The sequence below is a fragment of the Mesoplodon mirus genome (assembly GCF_964341445.2).
Source record: "Mesoplodon mirus genome assembly, chromosome: 2".
NCBI classification, from domain to species: Eukaryota; Metazoa; Chordata; class Mammalia; order Artiodactyla; family Ziphiidae; genus Mesoplodon; species Mesoplodon mirus.
This window is the reverse complement of record NC_138977.1, coordinates 20,943,445-20,963,834: the sequence shown is the minus strand read 5'-3', so window position 1 is coordinate 20,963,834 and position 20,390 is coordinate 20,943,445. Positions and strand designations below refer to the sequence as shown.

At 37.2% G+C, this 20,390-nt stretch overlaps 1 protein-coding gene across 3 annotated transcripts in view; it reads left to right on the top strand.

Annotated features, from left to right (window-relative positions):
- The window catches only part of BMPR1B (bone morphogenetic protein receptor type 1B), a gene marked incomplete at its 3' end in the record, with an annotated part of 431,795 nt that overhangs the window by 252,141 nt on the left and 159,264 nt on the right, over positions 1-20,390 (top strand). For all 3 annotated transcript variants that reach the window (XM_082634087.1, XM_082634086.1, XM_082634089.1), the window contains one exon: positions 8,891-8,985. The remainder of the gene's footprint in view (positions 1-8,890; positions 8,986-20,390) is intronic.

Here is a 20,390-nt window from a genome sequence, read left to right as displayed (position 1 = left end):
TTCTCCTACTTACACTCAATAGTTGTTTTACGGTCTTTGTGGGCTTGTCTTCCTTGACCCACTTTTTCAGTGCTGGTTTTGGGTTACTTCTCAACACTGAGAGACCTTGTGACTTCAGGAACCACCTGTGTTGGTATATGGCTCACAAATCTCTGTTTCAGTCATTTATACAGCACATATTTATTGTACATTTGTTGTGTGCAAGGCTAGTTTAGGCCCTTGAAATCTATGTCTATTGGAAAGAGACAAGCAGTAACAGTCAAATGATAAAGAAGGAAGTGTACAATTTTAAATTGTAGGGTAGTGGTAGGCTTCACTGAGAAGGTGCCTTTTTTATTTTTATTTTTTTAATTTATTTTTTATCGAAATATAGTTGAATCACAATGTTGTGTTAATTACTGCTGTACAGCAAAGTGACTCATTTATACGTACAAATATATACACACACACACGCACACACATTCTTTTTCATATTCTTTTCCATTATGGTTTATCAGTATATATACAATAGAATGGATAAACAACAAAGTCCTACTGTATAGCACAGAAAGTGCCTTTTGAACAGAGACTTAGAGGGTGAAGGAGTTAGCCGTGAAACTGTCTGCAAGAAGAACATACCAGGGCGGGGACAGCAAATAGAAGGACACTAAGGGCAAACTTGTCAGGCACATTGAAAGAATACTGAGTACAAGTGGGCTGGAGGTAAGCAAGTGAGGGGAGCTGTAGTTGCTGTCAGAGACATAATGAGCGGGCAGATCAAGCCTTTATAGATTAGAAGGATTTTGGCTTTTGCTCTGAGTAACATGGGGAAGCAGTGCAGGGTTTTGAGTAGCAGATGGATATGATCTGAGTGATCTTTTTGGAGTGACTACTGTGGTTTCTGTGTTGAGACTAGACTATATGGTGACAGGGTTTGCAGCAGGAAAATAGTGATGGAAGGCTGCTGAATTGATGCAATCTTCGTTGCTTCTCTATTCTAGATCAGTACATTCAAGTCCCTATTGAATGTAGTCACTTGGATGTAACACAGATACCTCAAGTTTATCACGTCCAAAACTAAATCCATCTTTTCTTCCTAGTTTCTGGTTTCAAAGCTGTTCCTTCTTTCTATAACCTCTGTCTTAGCAAAAGAACAGCTACGCAAGATAGGAGCCACCTTTGCCTTTTTTTTTTTTTAAGACTTCATTTTTTTAAGAGCAGTTTAAGGTTCACAGCAAAATTGAGAGGAAAGTATGGACATTTCCAGTATGTCTTCCACCCCCATCCATGTATAGCCTCCTCCATTATCAACATTACCCACCAGACTGGTACATGAGTCATAATTGATGAACCTGCATTGATATATCGTAATCACTCAGTGTTCATAGTTTATGGTCCGCTCTTGGTGTTGCTCATTCTATGGATTTGGACAAATCCATAATGACATGTTTCCCTTATTTTAGTGTCAGAGTATTTTTACTGCCCTAAAAATCCTCCATGCTCCACCTGTTCATCCCTCCTCCAAACAACTCCTGGTATTTTTACTGTCTTCATAGTTTTGTCTTTTCCAAAATGTCATATAGTTGAAGTCATACAGTATGTAGCCTCTTCACATTGGCTTCTTTCACTTAGTAATATGAATTTAAATTTCATTCATGTCTTTTCATATGGCTTGATAGTTAATTTTTTTAATATTCATGGCTTAATAGCTATTTTTTTTTAAGGTTCCATTGTCTAGATGTACCATAGTTTATCCATTCACCTACTGAAGGATCTTTTGGTTGCTTCCAGGTTTTGGCAGTTATACATAAAGCTTCTATAAACATCTTGTTTTTGTGTGGACATAGGTTTTCAACTCCTTTGTGTAAATAATGAGTGTGATTGCTGGATAATATGGTAAGAGTATGTTTAATTTTGTAAGAAGCCTCCAAACTGTCTTCCAAAGTGGCTGGATCATTTTGGATTCCCACCAACAATAAATGAAAGTTCTTTCACATCCTCCCCAGCATTTGGTGTTTCAGTGTTCTGGATTTTGGTCATTCTAACTGATGTATAGTGGTATGGCGTATCATTGTTGTTTTAATTTGCATTTCCTTAATGGCATATGAATTGGAGCATTTTCCATATGCTTATTTGCCATCTGTGTATCTCCTTTGGTAAGGTGTCTGTTAAGGTCTTTGGCCCATTTGGGTTCTTTTTTGTTGATTTTTAAAAGTTCTTTGTATATTTTGGATAACAGTCCTTCATTAGATGTCTTCTGCAAATATTTTCTCCCTGTCTGTGGCTTGTCTTCTCATTCCCTTGATATTGTCCTTCTCAGAGCAAAAGTTATTAATTTTAATGCAGTTCAACTTACAAATTATTTCTTTCATGGGTCATGCCTTTGATGTTTTATCTAAAAAGTCATCATATCCAAGGTCATAAGGTTTTCTCCTACGTTATCTTCTAGGAGTTTTACAGTTTTACATTTTACGTGTAGATCTGTGATCTATTTTGAGTTAATTTTTGTGGAGGATGTAAGGTCTGTGTCCACATTCATTTTTTTTGCTTATGGATGTTCAGTTGTTCCAGCATCATTTATTGAAAAAACTGTCTTTGCCTCATTGTTTTGCCTTTGCTCCTTTGTCAAAGATCAGTTGACTCTACTTAAGTGAGTCTATTTCTGTGCTCTCTCTTCTGTTCCATTGATTTGTCTTTTCTTTCTCCACACTGTCTTGATTGCTATAGCTTTATAGTAAGTCTTGATGTTAGGTAGTATCAGTCTTCCAACTTAGTTCTTCTTCAGTGTTGTGTTAGCTGTTGTAGGTCTTTTGCCTGTCCATATGAACTTTAGTATGTGTTTGTTAATATCCCAAAATATAACTTGCTGGAATTTTGGTTGAGATTGCATTGAATCTATAGATAAAGTTGGGAAGAACTGACATTTTGGCAGTACTGAGTCTTCACACCTTAGACTCTTTATGCATTCTTTACCGTATAGTCAAATCAAAGACAAAACCCTTAATTTTTTTATAGGACATATCAGTCCTTTTAATTTTGTCCACTGATTTCCGCTGATTAATTTCTTCATCTTATCTTCTTGCTACCCCTTAAAACTCAATATTAAAATTCTAGCAGTTCCTTGAGAGAAATGTAGGCCAAGAGATTCCTTTCTGACTTTGTGAGGGCACTGCTTAGTTCATTTCCTGGCCTAGCCTGGGCTGCCTCTACCGTTTATTTAAGTAACTGATATAAAGGTAGTATGTGGTACTGTAGTCCAGTCAGATAGTTGTAATGGAGTCAGTGTCCAGATTCTCAACTTCTGCATGAATTTCTCTTTATTAATATTGATCTGCCTAAGAGAAATGCTTTATTCACAACATTCTTTCTCTTACTTTACAAAAGAAGACACACGCTTATCCATCCAAAATCATACTATAGTACATTGTCCTGGGATCATAGAAAAATTAGCAATTAAACAATTTTAATTAATGTCTTATATTTTTGTTGTGGAGAAGTATGATAGAGTGAAAAATGAAAGGCTTTTAATTACAAAATACATTACGTAAGAATTCTCTGAGGGGGCTTCCCTGGTGGCACAGTGGTTGAGAGTCCGCCTGCCGAAGCAGGGGACACAGGTTCTGCCCCAGTCCGGGAAGATCCCACATGCTGCAGAGCGGCTAGGCCCATGAGCCATGGCCACTGAGCCTGCACGTACAGAGCCTGTGCTCCACAACGGGAGAGGACACAGCAGTGAGAGGCCCGCGTACCACAAAAAAAAAAAAAAAAAAAAAAAAAAAAAGAATTCTCTGAGGAAATAAAATGGAAATAAAGGTCGAGAAAATAAAATAGTAATGTAAAATTTTCAGCTGTTGAAAGAAGAGTCTATTCATGTATTTTTTAAATGGATAATGGTTTTATTACCGTGGATTTAGGTTCTATTGAGTATTCTTAAAATAGTTGATATAAATTTTATTTTATTTCCAATTGGGTGGAAATTAAATTCTTTTCAAGTACATATTTTACCACAAGTGAAAAATTGTAGATGTTAACTTGGTAATGTGTGAATGGTTATGTATTTTTTCAAAATTCTTTTAAGGGTCTGTGAATAAAACTAGTTGAAGACTACTAGCCTACTGTATAAAACCCAAGTTTTTATTTATTTTTAGTTATTTTTTTTAAAGATTTATTTATTACTTATTTATTTATTTTATCTTTGGCTGCCTCGGGTCTTAGTTGCGGCACATGGAATCTTTGTCGGGCATGCGGGATCTTTCATTGCGGCGTGTGGACTCTTTGTGGTGAGCCAGCTTCTCTCTAGTTGTGGCGCGCAGGCTCCAGGGTGCGTGGGCTCTGTAGTTTGTGGCACACGGGCTTAGCTGCCCCGCGGCACGTGGGAACCTTAGTTCCCTGAACCAGGGAGTGAACCTGTGTCCCCTGCATTGTAAGGCAGATTCTTTACCACTGGACCACCAGGGAAGTCCCTAAAACCCAAGTTTTTTTTTTTTTTTTTTTTTTTGTGGTATGTGGGCCTCTCACTGTTGTGGCCTCTCCCGTTGCGGAGCACAGGCTCCGGACGCACAGGCCCAGCGGCCGTGGCTCACGGGCCCAGCCGCTCCGCGGCACGTGGGATCTTCCCAGACCGGGGCACGAACCCATTTCCCCTGCATCGGCAGGCGGACTCTCAACCACTGCGCCACCAGGGAAGCCCTAAAACCCAAGTTTTTAAACCTGGTATATAAAACCCTTCATCACCTTTCTCCTTCTAGACCTTTTTCTTTTTTTTTAAATTTGAACTTTTCCTGCTTCACATTATGTGCTCCAGCAAGAAAGAACTTGCAAGTTCCATAGCATCCTTTTTCCTGCCTGTTTGTCTTTATTGTGTTATTCTGTCTCATCTTTGCCTCACTTCTGCCTAATCATTTTTAAAAAAAATTTTATTAGGGTATAGTTGATTTACAGTGTTGTGTTAGTTTCAGGTGTACAGCAAAGTGAATTTGTTATACATATATCCACTGTTTTTCAGATTATTTTCCCATATAGGTCATTACAGAGTATTGAGCAGAGCTCTCTGTGCTCTACAGTATGTCCTTATTAGTTATCTATTTTATATATAGTAGTGTGTCCCAATCTCCCAATTTATCCCTCCCCCTCTTTCCTCCCTGGTAACCATAAGTTTGTTTTCTACATCTGTGACTCCATTTCTGTTTTGTAAATAAGTTCATTTGTACCCCTTTTTTAGATTCCACATATAAGCAATATCATATGATAATTGTCTTTCTCTGTCTGACTTACTTCACTCAGTATGACAATCTCTAGGTCCATCCATGTTGCTGCAAATGACATTATTTTGTTCTTTTTTACAGCTGAGTAATATTCCATTGTATATATGTACCACATCTTCTTTATCCACTCATCTGTCGATGGACACGTAGGTTGCTTCTGTGTCTTGGCTATTGTAAAAAGTGCTGCAGTGACCATTGGGGAGCATGTATCTTTTCGAATTATGGTTCTCTCAAGTATATGCCCAGGAGTAGGATTGCTGGATCATATGGTAGCTCTATTTTTAGTTTTTTAAGGACCCTCCTTACTGTTCTCCATAGTGGCTGTACGTTTATATTCCCACTTGATGTGTAGGAGGGTTTCCTTTTCTCCACACCCTCTGTAGCATTTGTTTGTAGATTTTTTGATGATGACCATTCTGACCGGTGTGAGGTGAGACCTCATTGTAGTTTTACTTGCATTTCTTTAATAATTAGTGATGTTGAGCATCTTTTCATGTGGTTTTTGGCCATCGGTATGTCTTCTTTGGGGAAATGTCTATTTAGATCTTCTGCCCATTTTTTGATTGGGTTGTTTGTTTTTTTGATATTGAGTTTCATGAGCTGCTTGTATATTTTGGAGATTAATCCCCTGTTGGTCTCTTCATTTGCAAATATTTTCTCCCATTCTGAGGGTTGTCTTTTCGTTTTGTTTATGATTTCCTTTGCTGTGCAAAAGCTTTTAGTTTCATCAGGTCCCATTTGTTTATTTTTGTTTTTATTTTCATTACTTTAGTAGGTGGATCCAAAAATATCTTGCTGTGGTTTATGTCAAAGAGTGTTCTGCCTATGTTTTCCTCTAATAGTTTTATAGTATACAGACTTACATTTAGGTCTTTAATCCATTTTGAGTTTATTTTTGTGTATGGTGTTAGGGAATGTTCTAATTTCATTCTTTTACATGTAGCTGTCCAGTTTGCCCAGCACCACTTACTAAAGAGGCTGTCTTTTCTCCATTGTATATTCTTGCCTCCTTTGTCATAGACTAGGTGACCATAGGTGCACGGGTTTATCTCTAGACTTTATATCCTGTTCCATTGAGCTATATTTCTCTTTTTTGCGCCAGTACCATACTATTTTGATTACTTTAGCTTTGTAGTATAGTCTGAAGTCAGGGAGCCTGATTCCTCCAGCTCTGTTTTTCTTTCTCAAGATTGCTTTGGCTACTCATGGTCTTTTGTGTTTCCATGCAAATTGTAAAATTTTTTGTTCTAATTCTGTGAAAAGTGCCATTGGTAATTTGGTAGGGATTGTATTGAATCTGTAGATTGCTTTGGGTAGTATGGCCATTTTCACAATATTGATTCTCCGATCCAAGAATATCATGTATCTTTCCATGTGTTTGTGTCATCTTTGATTTCTTTAAGATGCAGAAGTCTTGACTGAGGAATCAAGACTTCCCCCACTTCAGACTGACTCAGGAGCTAGTGTTCCATGCACCCTTGCCGCCATCCTAGTCTGCATCACTGTACTAACACGTTGTTTTGTCATTAGCCTTTTTTTTTTTTTTTTTTTTTCCTTTCTTGAGTGTAGGAACTGTGTTTCCTCTTGGGCTCCTCAGCACCTCACTATATACCTCTGCTGGTACTAAGTTAATTTATTGGGAAAATGTTGATAATTGAACCAAACAAGGAAAAGTAGATTTCAACTGTTAGAAAGTTAATTCTTTTTTTTTTTTTTTTTTTTTTTTTTTGCGGTACGTGGGCCTCTCGCTGTCGTGGCCTCTCCCCTTGCGGAGCACAGGCTCTGGACGCGCAGGCTCAGCGGCCATGGCTCACGGGCCTAGCCACTCTGCGGCATGTGGGATCTTCCCAGACCGGGGCACGAACCCGTGTCCCCTGCATCGGCAGGCGGACTCTCAACCACTGCGCCACCAGGGAAGCCCAGAAAGTTAATTCTTATGCATAACTTTTTGGGGGAGTCAATTAAGCTGTTAAAGGCTATTTTTGTTTTATGCTCTTTATTTGTCTAGGTGTAATATTTGCCCTTACAGATAAGGTTTTCGGTAAGATTTCATCTGAAAATCAGAGTTTGAACCTAAAAATGAGCTTAGGAACCATTCCTGTAGTAGAAGGGGAACAGAATTGTGAGCAATAAGGCAAGAACATCTAGTTTTGGCCCTGCCACAAACTTGCCATGTGATTGTGGGTAAATTAACTGGTCTGGGGGTCAGTTTTATCATCTATTAACTGAGTAAGTGCCCAGATTATTTCTTAAGTGTCCTTTACTCTTGATTTAATAAAGAGAGGAAATTTCAATTAAGTAAACATATGATTTTTCTTGGCAAGAAGAATAAAAAATATGGGCTTGATTTATTTTCTAATCATTCATACCGTGGACATTATATGCGCTATATGTAGATAATGCTGACCTTGTTTATATCACCTACAAATTACATAGTTGTGACTTAGATTTCATCTTTAATTTTTTTTTAATAATACCTTTTTCAAAATTTTATTTTATTTTTGGCTGTGTTGGGTCTTTGTTGCTGTGCACGGGCTTTCTCTGGTTGCAGTGAGCGGGGGTTACTGCTCGTTGTGGTGCACGGGCTTCTCATTGTGGTGGCTTCTCTTGTTGTGGAGCACAGGCTCTCGGCACACGGGCTCAGTAGTTATGGCTCGCGGCCTCTAGAGCACAGGCTCAGTAGTTGTGGTGCACAGGCTTTGTTGCTCCGCAGCATGTGGGATCTTCCCAGACCAGGGATTGAACCCATGTCCCCTGAATTGGCAGGTGGATTCTCAACCACTGCGTCACCAGGGAAGTCCCCTTAATTTTTTAAAAAATAAAATAATTCAATTGTGATGATTGAAAATCTAGAAGTATTTCATAAAACATGTTGATTCATATAATTTCAAGATTATATTTTAGCTTCTTTCACCAAATATTTAATTTGATCAGATTAATACTATACTTTCCTGGGCACTTCTATCATTCTGGAAATGAATTTATTTATGTTGACACATTTCTTTGTGGCCAGTTACTCAGTCACTGTAGCTTTATTCAATGAGAAGCAATATTAAAAACAATTGCAAAAATGCTTTCCTACGTCTTTTGGTTATTCATAGTAAGTAGTAGTTCAGTTTTATAAAGCTTGATTGAATGGCATTTAGGTATGACTTTTATAAAGGATTTGAAATTATGTTGTTTGGCCAAAACAAAGACAGTATTTCCTCTCTTGTCTTTCACTCCACCCAGCCCCCGTTTTCTCCACCTGCTTGAGGAAAACTATTTCTTCAGACAAACCTCATAATTGCCCTTCTGTGCCTGATTTGGGCCTCAGGAAAGGCCCATAGCATCTGTAAAACTGGCAGCAAAATGGTATTTCCAGGCAGGCACAGGGTTGCTGGGTAGTGAGCCAATCCACAGCTTTGAGCAGCTGAGAACTTTGCTGGAGTATTACCACAGTGTTCAGTAACACAGACCTGTGCCCTGAGCAAGTAAAGCACTGAGCACGTGTCAGGGTCAATATTTATAGACCACTACGTAGCTGCCTTGCAGGGAGAGAAAACGAGAGCGAGAAACATACAGCCAGAGGGCAAGGAAAGAAAGACTTCAGTGGAGGGAACTTTAATTTCCAATTTTTTTCTTAAAAATTTCTTTTTAATTATCAGGTTCGAACTTCTGCTGAATCACAACCTTTTGCCGCTGAGCTATGACAAGAGTGGAAATAAAAAATTAAACGAGCAAGCCTGCTATACGTAAGAAGGTAAGTAATTAGCCAGTTCAGTCTCGCTTTTACTGGTAAACTCCATCTCCCTGTTGGCTGCTCTACATCAGTAAGCAGAGGGCTGTGTGGCACATTAAAGCTGATGTGGAGGGGCTGCCTGCTGGTTAAGTGTTCTTGGTGGCAGTGTAGTTTCGTATTCTGCTGTTAAGAATGCTGTGCACAGTCATAATACACTTAAATGGTGTGGGTGGTGGGAATGGCTCTTGAACACTGATTTCATGGTATGTCCTGTCAGTAAATTTCTCTTTTTTCATTCTGTCAGACTTGACGTCTTCTGATTGGTAAATTCGTGTTTACTTTTTTATATTGCTATTAAAACATGAATATTAGTGAGTTTATAGTGGAGGGTGTTCTAGAAGTGGAATAGGGGAAGAATTCAGATGAATGTGTGAAGATGTTGTAGACACTGTCAAAATGTGCAGGCTGTGAATGTGAGTAACATGGAGTCTTTTGAAAAGGAAGCCACTGTCCATTTGACAGCACATTAAAGTGAAATAATGACTCCTTCTGGGAATGGAGAGAAGCAGGAGTGATGAAAAGTAAGAACAGACTTCTTCATCCAAGGTGCAAAGGACTCAGCATTTAGAGTTTCTCTGCATGTCCAAGTGACTTGCTAGGTTGGTTCCTTGCAAAATGTGGTTCTCTAGTAAAGATATTAAATTAACATCTCTTGCCCCACATCAGTAGTTGTTTTCCTGTCATCACAGGTAGAACTTTGATACATGCTTCTCTGTGGGACCGTAGTGCGATTGCATATTCATTTATCATCGTTGTTTTGCATATCCCAGATTGACATTAAAAGCAGTGGTGCTGAAGGGGACAGAAAGGAATTGTTTTCTATGTGTTTTCTGATTTAGAACATGCATGAAATTTATATACTTATGTGTTCTATGTCTACTACACATGACTCGGAAAGTAATATGTTGCTTTACTATAGGTGTAACTAGATAAAACCTTCGTACTGACAGAGTGAAAGTTTTCCTGTTGTTGGTTTTTTAATTGTGGCAGAGAAGCATTAGCATGGTATTTAAAATTTTTAGGTTAGGTTAGAGATGGCAATTATAGTTCCAAAGGGTTTTTTGTATTACATATTTAAGTTAAAAACAAAAATGACATGAAAGCTGTTGTAGAGCTTAAACTGTAGAACAATAGAGATATAAGGAAAAGATAATACTCTGGCATAGGTTTTGTATTAAGGTGAATATTCAGGAACCAGCTTATTCTAAAATGGGATAAATCATGTCCAAAACAGCAGGTGGAATAGGTCTAAATGTAAAGTAGATATCTTAAAATGAGGCCCATAGTTGTAGAGTATCATTGTTGTTGAATCACATAAAATTTTAAAAATAATCCAGAATGCTTCAAAATCAGTTTTATTAATTCAGATGTTCCTTAAGGCTAATCTGATATCTAAATTTCAACTGTATTTTAACATTTAATGCTTGTTTTAGCCTCTGCATCAAGCATTTTCTTTTTACTTTTTCGGGTATTGCCTACCCTTTTATTAATGGGTTTGATTTAGATTTTTGTCAATAATATGTTTATTTTGAAAAGGCAACCATGGTTGATGTAGAATGAGCATTACTCAGATTTTTCTTTGCTACTGCCTTTGGGTAATATATCATGATCAATATTGTAATTTCAGTTCTTTATTTAATACCTTTTACTCATTCACTTTATATGTTGCATAAATAACATGATATTCAATCAATGATAATTGATTTCTTATGCCTTTTAAAATTTATTTTTATTTGTTCCGGTGTTTTGTTTCTGAAGTACCCTGTGGAAACCTTTGTCAGAGAACAACCTAATAAAAATTACTACAATAAAAATAAACTAAAGAAAGTCTTCCCTTTAATCAAGTGAGGAAATAGAAAATTGTGATATTGGTTGACAGTGTCTAAAATGGGATGTAGTTTGAAGACTGATTGAGCATTTTAAAACTTGAAACACCATCTCAATATTATTTTTGAATTTAATGTCAATCCTGATATTGGTTATTTGTCACATTTGTAAATAACATTCATATGTAGACATATAAAAATGGTTTGGGGATCTTTTGTATCATGTTTTAACTATCTGTTGAAGTAAGATTAGTGAATTTAGCTCGAAATGTTAATATTAACCCCCTAATGGATCTCACTGCCCCTGCTCTCATTTGCTCTATGCCCAGTCCATATGCTATACTACCCTTAGAGATATCAGTTTCCCACCCTGATGAACCCTTCACTTCCTGCTAAAGCCCTCCCATCCCTGGCTCTCTATTGCCTGTAGATAAAGGTCAGCTTTCTTGGCACGGCGAGTCTGGTGAGCTGCTTCTTCATCTAGCTGCTACTTTTGTTCTATATTCATCTTCTGCTATTCCTTCTGGGCTGTTTTTCACATCTCGCTTTTCTCCACCCATGAGAGTATTCCCCTTCCCTCTGTTTTATGCTCCAACATTATTGAATATCTTGTATTTCTCAAAACAATCCATACTGTTTTACTCCTTTCTGGAATTGTTTATATTGCTTCCTCTATCTTGAAACACCCTCTTCCTGGCCTTTGGCTTTCAGCCTCAATGCAGGTATCCCTTCCCAGATGCCCTGCCTGTCCACTGTCAGCCTCTGTGGTTTGGTCTCCTGTACAGACCATTGTCACAGCACTTCTGCAAAGTCGATGATACAGTGTTTTTGTTTTCCCTTATGAGTTTGTGAGTTAATTGTAGCCATGTTTTAAAATTAATTCTTTTATGTTCCTCCAAGACCTAGCATAAAGCAGACATTCAAGAACTTGAACTAAAGAAAAAACTTATATTTATTTTAAACCACTTTTCTTTATAGACTTTTTATTTTAATATAATTTAAAACTTTGATTAGTTGGATTGAAGGAGAAGTCCTTTAAGTAGTTGGTAAAGTCTTTTGAAGCAGTAACAATACTTAAAAAATTCATTTCTCTTTCTATCAACAGTTATAGTTATGTGTGTTCATCCATGCAAGTAGATATTTATTGAACTCATAAACCATTTGAATGACAGAAGTTCAAAATTATATTCGTCAGCACATACAAATTCAGGATATATAGCCTCCAGTTGTTGTTTAGTTAATTTCATGAACTATGTCAACAAAATCACCTAGTTGCTGCACCCACATGGACTGCTGTGATAAATTAAATGATGCTCTAGCAAATTGAAGACAGTGTTACACCTTCCAAAAGGCCCAGAGTGAATTTCAGGAGAGAATGGGTCCATCCTCATGTATCCTAAAGAATTACAGAGTGGAATGACTCTCAACGTTACGAATAAAGTTACACCTCCTAATTTTATTTCCTATTGTAGAGAAAGTTAAGAATTTAAGGAAATAATAGAAAATCATGGCTTAAAAAATTCTCAAACCTGAAAGGTGATACTTCATTTCAGTCAGAAGAAGAATTTTCTCCTCAAAATAGAAATATTGAAAGAAAAGAATGTCAGTGTTTTAAAAAGTACTTGAGAAATAGCAGCTGTTTCTTTTAGTTCTGATACTCAATAAAATTTTATTTTGTCTTTAATGGTGTTTTATTTCCCCACCATACATAAAAATACAAATGATTTCATATACAAAGTAAGTATACAAGAATCAAAGGTAAAGCTTTATGCACAATTTAGAGTAATTCACAACTTTTCTTACTTTGATTATTTTTACTTCTCAGTGTGCTCTGCCAGTGGTTTCCACTGCTGTTGAAGCCTTATAAACCTCTCCCAGCTATTGAATATGACTCTTCTGTTTGTTTAACCTTGAATTGTATCTGTCTTAGGAATGAAAACAAGATTGGTATTTTCATAGGGAAATTTTGTAGCTTTTTAATTTGCTTGGAATGGACCATAATTCAATCTGTAATTTTTCTTCAGATTTATTTTGCCCACATAAGTATTTCTAGTTAAATAGGTATGGATAAGGTGCCTTACCAAAGAGTTATAGGTATAAATTTTATGTATCTTGCTGGCTTATCAAGTAATATACATGTTATAAAACTGGAAGGGCAGGGGTTTCTATGGTCATGGACTTAGAAATGTACCTTGTTCCCATAAGCCAGTGATGAGAAAAACCTGAGTTTACCTCAATATTAAAAGATTACAAATGTAGAAAACAAACTTATGGTTACCAGGGGGTAAGGGGGAGGCATAAATTGGGAGATTGGGATTGACATATACAGACTACTGTATATAAAATAGATAACTAATAAGGACTTACTGTATAGCACAGGGAACTCTACTCAATACTCTGTAATGGCCTATATGGGAAAAGAATCTAAAAGAGAGTGGATATATGTATAACTGATTCACTTTGCTGTACATCTGAAACTAGCACAACACTGTAAATCAATTATACTCTAATAAAATTTCTAAAAAAAGATTATAGGGCTTCCCTGGTGGCACAGTGGTTGAGAATCCGCCTGCCGATGCAGGGGACACGGGTTCGTGCCCCGGTCCGGGAAGATCCCACATGCCGTGGAGCATCTGGGCCCGTGAGCCATGGCTGCCGAGCCTGCGCGCTTGTGCTCCGCAACGGGAGAGGCCACAACAGTGAGAGGCCCGTGTACCACAAAAAAAAACCCATAAACGAAACAAAAGATTATAGCAAAACCAAACAAAGGCAAAGAATAACACCACTACCACCACCAAGCAGAAGAGGCCAGAGAACTTTGGTTGGAGTGAGGAGGCATAAATAATTTTGCCAGGACAATCAAGTATTCTATTATTAGCCACTTAGCTGGCCAATCAGTGTTTTTCTGTAGCTATGGATGGCATAGAATTCATAGAACATGAAAGGAGAAGAATGAATTAATCATGGAAGTGGAACCTTCAAACTTCTACGTCAGCTGTTTTATTTTATAGATGTGGGCAAATATAGTACAAAGTGTTAACGTAACTTGCCAAACATCAGCTTTTAAAGTAGCTACTTAGGATTTTGATTTTAAAAAATACATATTTGTAAGGCCAGTGTTTTATCATTGTGGCTTTTCCCGTCTGTTTGTAATTGCTCTTTTTATTCTGTGTATTGCATGTAAAGCTGAATTGTTGTATCTCAGTGTTTTGTATTATATTAGACTCCTTTGCATTATTTCATAACCCCTGAATAATTACTGAATAATAATAATAAATTACTAAAGCCAGTAATCGTTGCTTCCAACTGAGATGGAGGGCTTTTCCACTCATAATCATAGTTAAAAAAATATATAGTTTTAAATTACAGATATCCTTTTTGGCTTTCCTGATTTCTCCCACTCCCTTTGGTAGTACAGTTAGACTTATGCTCTCATAAACATTCTCCTTTTCAATAGAACATGGCAGATAGTCCTAAAGCAAAAGACAGAAACAAATTTAATACTTTGATTCTATCTAAGAGCTTCTCATAGGGAATATATAGTTATATATTGTTCTACAGCTTTGTTTTAATGTGACTCTTCTTTCCGCAGCTGGAAAATTTTTGATTACAATGAAACTCAGAGAACCAAATGTGCTTTTCTAGATTATTTTTACTTTCATCTAAGAGTCTTTTAAAAATGTAAATAATTAAAGGGGCAGAGAGGAGCAAAACAAACTTGTTTTGTACATGTCATCTTCTTGTAAGACCTTGCTTCTCTATTCCTGTCCCCACCACTCCCAAAGAAACTGGAGCTCTTTGGTTCCTTCCATTCTCATTAATATTAATGAGATATTAATGAGATAATATTAAGGTCCCTGGAAATAATTGCTTGTGTATTTAAAGATGAAAGAGTTTTTGAGCAGATAGCTGCAGGTTGTTCTCAGCCTCAGCCTACGATTTCTATACCTTCCTCTCTCCTCCTGGCCTCACTCACAACAAAACCAAAGTGATTGCCTCTACCCACCTCTCCAGTCAATGAAACATGTCTGAATATTCCTTAGTCACTATTTTCCATTGGATTGATACTTTTCATTTCAAATATGTATTACCTGTCTTCTCAAACTCTTGCCTGCTAAGAGATTTATAATTGTAAAATCTTTGCAAACATGATAGTGGAAAGTGATATTTTATTTGTTTGTAATTGCTAGTTAACATGAATCTGAGGGGATTATTGGTTATTACCATTTTAATTTTTATGATTTATCTATTTATATACTTATTCTTTTTTCAGAGGCTGTTTGTCTCATTGGTTTAAAGAGTATTTTTTTTAATCAAAGAATCTTGATTCTTTAAAGTCCTGTTAGTTGTAACTGTTTTCATAAGCTTTTTTTTTTTTTTTTTTTTTTTTGTGGTACGCGGGCCTCTCACTGTTGTGGCCTCTCCCGTTGCGGAGCACAGGCTCCGGACGCACAGGCTCAGCAGCCATGGCTCACGGGCCCAGCCGCTCCGCAGCATGTGGGATCTTCCCGGACCGGGGCACGAACCCATGTCCCCTACGTTGGCAGGCGGACTCTCAACCACTGCACCACCAGGGAAGCCCTTCATAAGCTTTTGATTACTTTAAAATTTTGTTTTATGTGGTTTGAAATACAAGTGTATTTGAAATATCTTAGTAAAGCTAAACAATATTTTCTTCATCTCCTTTGAAACTTAGAATGCTCTTTACAATTCAGAAATATGAAAAACATTTTCTACATTTTTATGGTTTATTTAACCGTTAATTCTATGATTCACAAGGAATTTATTAACTAATTACTTCAGTACTTTTGTTGAATCATTAGTTCCCTTTCCCACTTTTTTCTGAAGTCAACTTTAACTTGTACTTCAGTGGTACAAATTTAAATCTTTGTGTTACCTCTCAATTTGTATTCCATTTAAACTTTATCTCTAAGGAATAAAAGTTCATGTTTCTTATTAAATAAGATTTAAGCACTGGAACATGTTAGGGTGCTGTGGGACTTGTCATGTTCCTTGAAATTACTGTAGACAGGAGGCTGCATTTATTACTTATGTTAAAGCAGACATAATAAGAATATGAATCTGTGTGAGTGAGAATTTATGCATTAATAATTGTCACCATTTATCAAGGGTTTCTTGATAATATATCTGGCCTTCTACCATGAACTGTAACTATATGATTTCATTAAATCCTTGTAACAGGCCGTTGAGTGACCTGTTCTGATTTTTTTTTCAGGATAAACTGAGACCCCAAGATGTAAAGTAGTTTGATCAGCCTCACATAGCTAATAAATGATAGGGTCATGATTTAAACTCAGATCTGACCAAAGTCCATCTTTTAGGGAATGGTTGCCAAATAGAGAATTTATGCTTTTGCCATGAATGTTAAGAGATGCAGGTCTCTAGGGGTTAGATGGTAGGAACCTTCCTAACTTGGGTCCATCTATGAAGAAATGAACTCAGGAACAATGGCTTTCAAAGTATAGAGACAAGTCAATGAAATCAGCCATGTGAGGAACCTGCTATTTTTTTGGATTAGTGCTGAAGATACAAGAATCTCAAGATGGACAGAAATAACCCTATATTTAAATCAGTTTAACATCAGCTAATTTTTTTTTAACTTCTTCAGATTTTCGTACCTCTGTTGATTTTAGAATTGTCTTTCACTCCAAGCCAACTTATTCAGTTCTCCCTCATAGACTTAACTCACAGCACCATTCCCTCCCTCACATACCTGCTTATGACCTTAGCAAGGAAACTGGCACAGAGCTGCCTGGCTAGCAGGCAGTGACTGTTCCATCTGGGTCTCTGTTTTTGTAACTACAGGTTTCATTCAGGGAAGACATGAGTCTCCCTAACCGGCAGCCTTTGCTATCATCTCTGTTTTAAGCTGCTCAGTTAAGGGACTCACAGTTGTTGTGGTATTTACAGCAGGAAAGGAAATTCTAGATGTTTTAGTATCATTAGAACTCAGTACTTATGCACTAATTGGTTACCTGGAATGGTGCAAAAGGATAGCTTTATCTGCTATGAATGGACTTAACTCATAAATATAGTTTGCGTTTATGTCAGAGGCGGGAATTCCTATATAAAAGTTTATACAGAGACATTTTCCATCTTAATTGTTTGTTATACATTAAGCCATCAGGAAGGAATTTGTTTTCCTCTTTAACTCAAGGCAAACAATTTTGCTTAAAGATAATATAGGACTTTCTTCCCCCTTGGGTCACTCTGCCCTTTGTTGATACATTGGTGTATCTGTGCCAAGATTTACAGTACAGTTTATTGGAGTTTTGTTTATAGCCCTGCCTTGAACACTTGAAAATAAATTATACCTTTTAGTTAATAAGCAGGTTATTCTTATATTATTACTTGGAAAAGTATGCATTAGTAAATATCTGTAATAATTAATAGTCTTAAAAATTCTCAGTAGTTATTCATATTATTCCTCCTTTTTTCATTCATCTTTTTTATTTTTATTTTTTTTTATTTATTTTTTTTTTTGCGGTATGCGGGCTTCTCGCTGTTGTGGCCTCTCCCGTTGCGGAGCACAGGCTCCGGACGTGCAGGCTCAGCGGCCATGGCTCACAGGCCCAGCCGCTCCGCGGCATGTGGGATCCTCCCGGACCGGGGCACGAACCCATGTCCCCTGCATCGGCAGGCGGACTCTCAACCACTGCACCACCAGGGAAGCCCCTTCTTTTTTATTTTTTAAAATTTTTATTTATTTACTTATTTGGTTGCGCTGGGTCTTAGTTGCATCAAGCAGGCTCCTTAGTTGTGGCAAGTGGCTCCTTAATTGCAGCACGTGGGCTCCTTTGTTGCGGCAGGCAGGTTCCTTAGTTGTGGCTTGTGGGATCCTTAGTTGTGACATGCGGCATGCATGTGGGATATAGTTCCCTGATTAGGGATTGAACCCCAGCCCCCAGCTTTGGGAGCATGGAGTCTTAACCACTGCGCCACCAGGGAAGTCCCTCATCCATCTTTTTTAGTCTCCTGTTTTACTTAAAGATGATAAGAACTGCACAGTGTATAGTCGGAACATAATTCCATAAATGTTTTCACACATTAATTCTGCACTTAAATATTGCCTTTTTCTGTATGTAAAATTCACTTCATTGAGAGTCTCTCTCTTTTTCATTTCTCTCTATACCACTTTTAACTTCAACAGCAGATTAATATATCATTATTCACAGTAGTAGCTTAGCTTACTAACCTTGAAATTTATTTCTGTGTTTGTTATCAAAGGCTTGTTGGCAAATCAAACTTAACAATAATAGAGAAGGAAAGCATGGTGACCTAGGACACACTGTTCTACTGAAGTAATTCACGCTTCTTTGTGTAAAGATTTTTGTTTATTTGTCTTAAATTAGCCAGCATACAAAGTGTATAGTCTTTTGAGTTACTCATTAATACTCCACATGTAATGTTTTAAAATTATTATTGGTAGAAATAGATGATTATTTAGAATGATTTTTTTTTCTTGTACTGTTGCAGTCTAAAACAGATGGGTACAGCTCTCAAAGCACAAGTGTGAGCTTAAAATATGACTGTGAGGCCATGTGTTCTTAAGTAGGGGAGCCTGCTTTTTGGTCAATTTGAAGCTGTTTGTTTGTTTTTAATTGAAGTATAGTTAATTTACAATGTTGTATTAGTTTCTGGTGTATAGCAAAGTGATTCAATAATATATATCTCTATATTTTTTCAGATTCTTTTCCATTATAGTTTTTTACAAGATATTGAATATAGTTCCCTGTGCTCTACAGTAGGCCCTTGTTGTTTACCTATTTTATATATAGTAGTTTGTATCTGTTCATCCCAAACTCCTCATTTATCTCCCCATGCGTCCCCACAAACTTTCCCCTTTGGTAACCATAGTTTGTTTTCCGTATCTGTAAGTCTGTTTTGTATGTAAGTTCATTCGTATCTTGTTTTTTTTAAGATTCCACATATAATTAATATCATGATATTTATCTTTCTCTGTCTGCCTTACTTCACTTAGTATGATGATTTCTAGGTCCATCCATGTTGCTGCAAATGGCATTATTTCATTCTTTTTTATGGCTGAGTAATATTCCATTGTATATATCTACTCCATCTTCTTTATCCATTCCTCTGTTGATGGACATTTTGGTTGCTTCCATGTCTTGGCTCTTGTAAATAGTGCTGCAATGAACAATTTGAACCTGTTCTTATACTGCATGTTCCCTCTTATAGAAAAGAAATGTGATATTTATGCTAACATGATTTCAATTTCTTAATAATTTAAACTGCATATGATTTGCCCAGAGGTTGAGAATCAATTTTTAAAATTTTGGTTAAATTTTAATACAGTATTTTCTGTGATATACATATGTTTCTGTTTATTAACTATATATTGTCAGTGGTGTTAATTGATGCTTTTAGAGACATAAGCATACTTCAGATCAAACACTGGTTTGCAGATACCGTAAGGCATGTGGAACACACAGATAGCCCTTGTCTTCTGCACTTCTACCCCATACGTACTGTAGGAAGGCTCATTTCTACATGTTGCGCAGTTCAACAGGTTGACCTGAGATGACCTGGTGGCCAATACAGGATCACCCATCTAGCCCAGAGCCATGCAGGCTATCACTCCCCTCTCTCTTTCCCACTCTCTTCCCGCCCATCCTGCTTCCCCACTTGTTACTGTCTTCCTTTCCCTGCTCCCAGTTATCCATCATACTAAATTGTTATTGATTTTAGCTTCAGCATTTTTCTTACCTTCCATCTTTCATCTATTCCCAATTATTTCAGAAAACATCTTTTTGTGCAATTTGAAGAAAACATTTCCAGTTTTAACAGAAATATTAATGCCTGAAAGTAAGAGAAACTTGTATCATAAAATGTTTAAGTTTGGGCTTCCCTGCTGGCGCAGTGGTTGAGAGTCCGCCTGCCGATGCAGGGGACACGGGTTCGTGCCCCAGTCCGGGAAGATCCCACATGCCGCGGAGCGGCTGGGCCTGTGAGCCATGGCCACTGAGCCTGCACGTCCGGAGGCTGTGCTCCGCAACGGGAGAGGCCACAACAGTGAGAGGCCCACATACCGCAAAAAAAAAAAAAAAAAAAAAAAAAGTTAAAGTGCGATTAGTATATTTCACAATTTCCCTAAAGTCATTTACTCTCTGGTTTTATAATTAATGATAACTTGGTCAACATTTTGCCATGAATATTTGTATTTATGACAGTTTCATTTAACCCTTACTATAATTCTGGGAGGTGGTTATTACTGTCCATATATTTAAGATGAGGAAATAGAAATTCAAGGTTAAATAATCATGCCTATGATCACACAGCTTGGCAAGTAGGAGGCATAGGATTGGAACCGAGTTGTTTCTGACTCTAAAAGCTTTACAGTATAATATATGACTTTCTTTTAAAATAGGTAATTTCACTTTCCTACTCCTATACATGTCTCAAGTTTGAGAAGTAGCACAGCCGTGCAGATGGCTTCCAGGTGTAACAGAGTTCCAAACCATAGGGCAGCAAGTCCATTTGCTACAAGGAAGACAAGGCTCT